The sequence below is a fragment of the Acomys russatus genome, chromosome 20, assembly GCF_903995435.1.
Source record: "Acomys russatus chromosome 20, mAcoRus1.1, whole genome shotgun sequence".
NCBI lineage: Eukaryota > Metazoa > Chordata > Mammalia > Rodentia > Muridae > Acomys > Acomys russatus.
In genome coordinates, this window is record NC_067156.1 from 6295280 (window position 1) to 6302486 (window position 7207).

Genomic DNA, 7207 nt, shown 5'->3' on the forward strand with positions numbered 1-7207 from the left:
TTCCTTTCTGTTTCTTACTTGTTGAGTTTGACACCCCCACATCTCCTTTCTGCTTCTTATTTGCTGAGTTTGACACCCCCACATCATCTTCTTTCTGTTTCTTACTTGCTGAGAACTGGACATGTATTGTCGCCCTTAGCTAGCACTTCTAGGTTCATGATCACCACTGTGATCATTGTCTGTTGAGGTGTCACTACTTAGTCTCCTTCTGTCTGTTTTTCTCAATTCTCCTTTCTAAAATCCATGTCTAATATATAGGAATTCGCTTTTACCTTCCAATTTTCCTTTTTTTGTATTTGTTTGTGTAATTGAAGGTGTTTGAAAACAAAGAACACTCAGAGGATTTTAACTGTTGAGTAGATCGTTCTAGCTAATGCTATTTTCCCACCTAACATACACTAGAGTTTCTCCACGTGTTTACAGCAGTTTTGCCTTTGACTACTGCAGAACACATGACAGCAAGCATAGTTTCTTTGTGCTAAATTTTACATCTCATTCTCCTACCCGTGGGTATTTAGAAACACTGAACTACACTGTCATGAATGTTTTCTGGACTGACTTTGTTCCCTTCTATAAAGAAAACACAGACTTCTCAACTTTCAGTGAAGTTTCACTAGATTCCTGCCTGGAATGCTCCACCAGTGGAGATGTTCCTAACCTACTCATTTCTGCTTTTCCCTTGAAAAACTACCAGGCTGTCACATCATGACTTGCCCACAGGGTATATACAAAGTGGGGAGGCGTGAATTCTAATTCCAGTTATGGGATACATGCAGTTAATTTCCTTTCAGAAAAGATCTTGGGTCCATGGCTTAGTGAGATGTTTATTGTAGCATGTGGCATTAAGATGACCCAGACTTTCCTTTCCTGTTCATATGCCTTTACCTACAGCTTCAAAATCCCTTCCGCAGTGTAATCTGCTCCCCTACTTCTTTGATAGGGAGATGAACAGATGCAGTAGGCTGAGGCTTTAGGCACATGCAGTGCTTCAGCCGTTGCTCTGGTACCTTAGCCATCGGCAGGAAGGAGAATAAGCTACAGGTGGTGTGTCGGGGTTTCTGTTAGACGGAAATTGCCAATGACAAATGGTTACAGGCATTGTGATCTAAAGCAACAGCTTCGTCTCCACCATTCTGCATGTCACAATTTCAAACGGACCATGCTGAAGTCAGAGTTATGAGCAGGCTGCCTCCATTCTCGAGGCTCTAGTGATAACCTATGGGCACGTTTCCTTGCCCGTCCTATTTCTGCAGCATCCCCACACTCCCTGGCTCGGGGTGCCCTGATTTACTTTTGAAGCCAGCAGGAGCACACCTAGTCCCTGGTTATGCTTGTCTTTCTCTGGTTTTCCTTTTGGTTCGGTCTCTGTCTCCTCTCCCTCCATCTCACGGATAACCCAGAAGAAAAGAACATATCCTTTACACTTTACTTAATAGACACCTTCTAACTGAATTAATGTCTCTGGTTTTAAGTTGAGGTGTTTAATCCACTTGGACTTGAGTTTTGTGCATGGTGACAAATGAGGTCTAATTGCATTTTTCTACAAGTAGACATCCAGTTAGACCAGCACCATTTGTTGAAGATGCTATCATTTTTCCATTGAATAGATTTGGCTTCTTTGTCAAAAATCAAGTGAGCAAATGTGTGTGGATACATCTCTGGGTCTTCAATTCGATTCCATTGATCCACCGGCCTATTGCTTTGCCAGTGCCATGCTGTTTTAATTACTGTTGCTCTGTAGTACAGCTTGAGATCAGGTATGGAGATTCCTCCGGAGGATCGTTTATTGTATAGGATTGTTTTTGCTATTCTGGGTTTTTTATTTCTCCATATGAATTTGAGAATTGATCTTTCAATATCTTCAAAATATTTTGTAGGTATTTTGATAGGGATTGCGTTGACTTCTTCATAGTCTCAGCAGCCTTGATTCTCCTATGCCATGAGACTACACATCAACATATTCTCAGGCTCTGGAGAAAAAGGGAACCTTTTACAACTACACACATAGCTCTTAGTAGCGAGGAGACATGAAACAGAGCTGATCCTAAGCTCTGGCCTGGAGCTCAGTCCAGTAGAGATCAGCAGTGTTTCTCTAACTGACCCCCCGGATACACCACCTAGCTATAATGTCAGTTAGCATGGTGCCTAGGATGCTGGATTTGTTTTCTGTTCTCGTAATCAGCAGTTGAGCTATTTATAAACAGAATTTTACAGAGGCCAGCTAAGAATATTAATCTGGTTTTATCCGAAACTCGCCATTTTATGACTTCATGAGCTATTATCTCCTGCCTTCACTGTGTTAAAATTTTAAATGATTTTCTTCCTGCTTTGTAAGATCTTCACTTGCATATTTCTGCGGATTTCTGGTTCACTAACTTGCTATTTTAGCGCAAACATCCTCTTACCCAGAATCTCTTCTGTCACATGACCCTGGGATCAGGACTGACAATGAATAGCACTCCACTGAAGTTTGGGAGGCCGAAGAGAAGAATGTTAATGTACCCCACAGTGCGATGTAGGCAGTGGGATCAGTGGGTATTTGCACCATATAAATATATCATATGAATCCTTATATAAGTGCAAAGATAAAGTTCGATTACTATTATCCAGGGTGATTCAATAATGGTTCTACCTAATCAAATTATCTTTGTCTAAAACCAAGTAAATGCTGAGGTGATTCTTACCCTATCAAAGAAGTGTTGCCCTTGCCTTTATTTTTATTTTTCATCCTTTCATGTCTAGATGCATCGCCCATTAGCCAAAGCTTTATACTTTGGGAAGCTGCCTTACAACTACCTGTTCTGTACCATTTAAAAGATTTACACCATTTATTGTGTACATGCATGTGCCATGATGCCTGCGAGAGGTCAGAGAACTGCTCTCTAGGAGTCCGTTCCCTCTTTTCAGCTTGGAGACCTCAGGAGTCAAGCCTAAGTTATCAGGCTTGACAGCAAGCAGGTCTACCCATTGACGCATCTCTAGCATTGTTTATGTTGTTAAGCATTTATTTAATTTATAAAATCATTTTGTGAATGTGCGTGTGTGAAGGTATGTGCACATGGGTGCAGGTGCCCACAGAGGTACGAAGGGCCTTCCTAGGAGTGGGACTCACAAGAGGCTGTGAACCGTACAACAAGCATGCTTAGAAATAAGCTTGATTCCTCTGCAAAAGCAATATGTCTTTACCTTCAGGGTCATCTCTTCAACCTCATTTTTAAAAAACTTTTTTGTCTGTTCTTCTCTAGGAGCTTGACTGCTCTCTACTCCATGTCCCTTAATCATTGGTACATCTGGTTGTTCTTTCACCTTGCCCTCCTCTCTACCATTTGTACATTTCCAGAGTCCGGATCTATTGTCTCCACATGCTGCCCAGCAGCTTTGCCCTCCGGTCTTCTGACTGTCTTCTGGATCCATTTCTGCTTTCTGGTTTCTCTGCCCACTGCTCTTCAATCTTCATACTCCTCATAATCGCGCCTTGAGCCCAGGATACCATGCATCCAGTTTCTATGCAGATCATTTGTCCACGAATTCCTAGACTCTGCCTCTCATTTGGTCATTTATTCTAGACAATCCTTAATGTATGTTATACAGACAATGTCCATCCAAATAAAGGTTAGAGGCACCATTACCTTTACACTTTAGAAATTCAGGTTGTGCAGGAGTCATTTGAAATTCTGAGTTTACTATGCAGAAATATTTGCAAACATAATTTACTTCTGAATATTTTTAAATAATTTTAAAATTAAAATAGAACTGTATTACTCATCCTTTTGCTTCCTGCCCTCTAGCCCCACCCATGTCCCCTTCCTTCACCCAGCACTGTTTTAAGTAGTATGTATGTATATACACATATACATAAATATATAAAATATAACCGACTGAGTTCATTTTTTGTGGTTTGTATTTGTGTGTGTGGCTTCAGGGCTGACCACACTACTTTTGGTTGGGCAACCAGTCAGTGGGCTCATGCCTGGGAAAGGCTGATTCTCCCTCTTTCAGAAACATGTCTCTTCACCCTTTGTGCATCTGACTGCGCTTTGACCTTGCCTTCTCATGTATTATTTGTGTTTCCAGTGTCATATTATTTGCTCTATTGTCTTGACATGCTTCAGCAATTATTAGTTATCTATATGGGTCTTTTTATTATTGTTCTGTTTATTTATTTGTGAGTTTGTTCTTTTGGATTTCTGTTTGCTTGCTTCTCCCTGGAAACCCCTAAGACTTTTCCCCTTCCAGGTTAGCATGCCTATGGATAATGTCTTTGTTCTTGTTTTTGTTCAGGTCTTGTTTATGAAGCTGTTTCTAAGAGAGACACACACAGCACACTTCCTGGTATTCCGGCTCTTACAATCCTCCTCCCCAAGGCTCTGTGCTGCAGGTGTATCTTTCGGGGCTTAGGTCTTCAGTCTATAGATACCTGTACTGTGGCCAGTTGCTTTTCCTGTAATGTTCTTTGTATGTTGTAGACAGAAGCTTCACTGATGAAGGGTGAAAGCTACACTTACCTACCTGTGGATATAAGATTTAGAATATAGTTAGGAGTTCTGCTGGCCCAGCAAAGTCTCTTCTAAAATACACAAGGCTGTGTCTTAATGTAAGATACAGAAGGATCAAATTTCTGAATAAATTATGTCATGTTTATAGCAGCTTTTTCAAAATACAGTACATGAGATAATCATAGATATCTCATAGTCATAGATGAATAAGGCTGAGAATATGTCTGCAAAATTCTGAGTAATACTCAAAGTTAGTCAGCTTTCTTTATGTTGTTTCTCTGAATGTTTATATGCTAATTGAACTATGAGTATTTATGATAAGATGTAAAGTTTTCAGGATATCCCCAAATAGTTTTTACAGCAGTTCCTTTTTATTTATGCAAAATTTCTCATATCTCACTGGATCCTAGGATTCTATTGAACATAATTTATGTGGAAATATTTTAAGATAGGCTTTCAAGAAGCTTTTAATGTTAAACTGCACAGATTAAAAAATACCTCTTTCTATAAGGAAAATCTGGGTCGTTGCAAATAGAGTGAACATAAATCTGTGAGCCTGAGACAGGAACCTGGCAGGAGAGTTAGATACGGTCTTGAGACCTATGAAAGGCAGTAGAGCCCACTGGACACTGCAGTTGCTTCCTGGTAGAGACGCCCACCACAGATAGCCTCCCTTTCCCAGTTCAAAGGCACAATGTATCCCAGACTGCAAAACCTTCTCTTCCCTATTGCTTTATTGTAACTGCAGCAGGAACTACTCAGAGGTCCTAGCTCTATCCACCTCTCTCTAAAGGTCCACCTGCAGTTGTAGGCTTACAGTGTTTTTTTTTTTTTATTAATTTATTCTTGTTACATCTCAATGTTTATCCCATCCCTTGTATCCTCCCATTCCTCCCCCCCCCCCATTTTCCCATTATTCCCCTCCCCTATGACTGTTCCTGAGGGGGATTACCTCCCCCTATATATTCTCATAGGGTATCAAGTCTCTTCTTGGCTACTTGCTGTCCTTCTTCTGAGTGCCACCAGGTCTCCCCCTCCAGGGGACATGGTCAAATGTGAGGCACCAGAGTACGTGAGAAAGTCGTATCACACTCTCCACTCAACTGTGGAGAATATTCTGACCATTGGCTAGATCTGGGTAGGGGTTTAAAGTTTACCTCCTGTATTGTCCTTGGCTGGTGCCTTAGTTTGAGCGGGACCCCTGGGCCCAAATCTGCCTATCATATTGTTCTGCTTGTAGAAGAACAGTGTTACTATCAATACATGCTACTTTGAAAAGTAAACGTGTTAAAAGCTCACAAATAAACTGAGGTGCCTTTAGTCTAAAGTCTTCCGTGATTGCTAATCTTAAAAACATAGCACCAAATCCTTAAGGTAGATATGGATAGAAAAATAGCTTTTCATATTAGTGACATTTATGGAAGGAGGTATTACCTGAAAAGTCACAGGGAACAGAATGATACACGAACTTGGAAAAAAAAAGCATTTTGGTCCATAGTTACTGCCTTAGGGAAGTGAACGGGGGAGGAGGGTGAGGGTGGTTGGGGGGAGCTATGGTGATCAAATAAATGAAATTCTTTCTTTGGAAACATTTTCTACATCAAGACTAAACAATATATAATCTATTGTTGTTTATAATAATTATCATTATCATTATTATTATTGTTGTAATAGTGGGTACACACACACACAATTGTGGTTATGTGGAAGTCATAGAGTATCTTTCTGGAGTTGGTTCTCTTCTTCCATCTTTATATGGGCTTTGGGAATTGAACTCAAATGATCAGACTTGAACAAGTATTTTAGCTCCTAGAGCCATTTCCCAGCACCTAGAATTAGAGATACCTTGAAAAGTAGCTGAAAGTCTTTCAAATCATACATGGAATTTAAATCTCTGGCTGTGGTTTTTAAACCTACTACATATATTTTTCAGATGGGGCTTCTTCAAACAATCACTAAAATGGATCACGATGAAGTACGTGATTTTATCAATAGAGACATTGAGAAGACAATAGCTGTGTAAGCTGCCAGTGACTTCCCCTTCTGGTGGCTTACACTCTACCTTGTCCAGCCTTTCAGAAAAAGTCATGATGGCCTCCAGTGTAGAGCCCCGGGGTTGACCATCTAATATTATTACGGAAAATATTTAAAGTCTCTATGAAGTTACATCTGTGCTGCATGGACTCTCAGTCACATCTGGTTTCTGTTCTTCTTGCCTCTAAAATGGAGAGGCTATGAATTTACATAAATGTTAAAATAATCAAAGTGTTTCTGTCCATGAGCATTTCTATTCCACTAGAGCAACTGAAGACCCAAAGAAGGTAAGATGTACACCTTTGGTCTGGCTGCCTGATAATGACTGATGTGCTGGGCGTCCCCATATATTTAAACAGTTGCTTATTTCACTCCACTATTTTTCACTGTTACATATTCTTTCGTGCCGCACATATCATTTCCAGAATGGCCAATGGAAAACTACAAAAATACTATTCAAATACCAATTTGATATCTTTGGAATTTATCAGCTCTCATTGTATTCAAAGACCCTGGGGTCATTTTAAGGACTTGTATTTATTCATGAAGTTTAGTTGAATGGATTTGTATACAGTAAATAATTGTGTATGTATACATAGATTACAGTTTGTTGTTTTATGAAATCAGGGTGCTATGAGAGGTACTTAAACAATGCCTATCTCCCTTCCTTCTGTGGT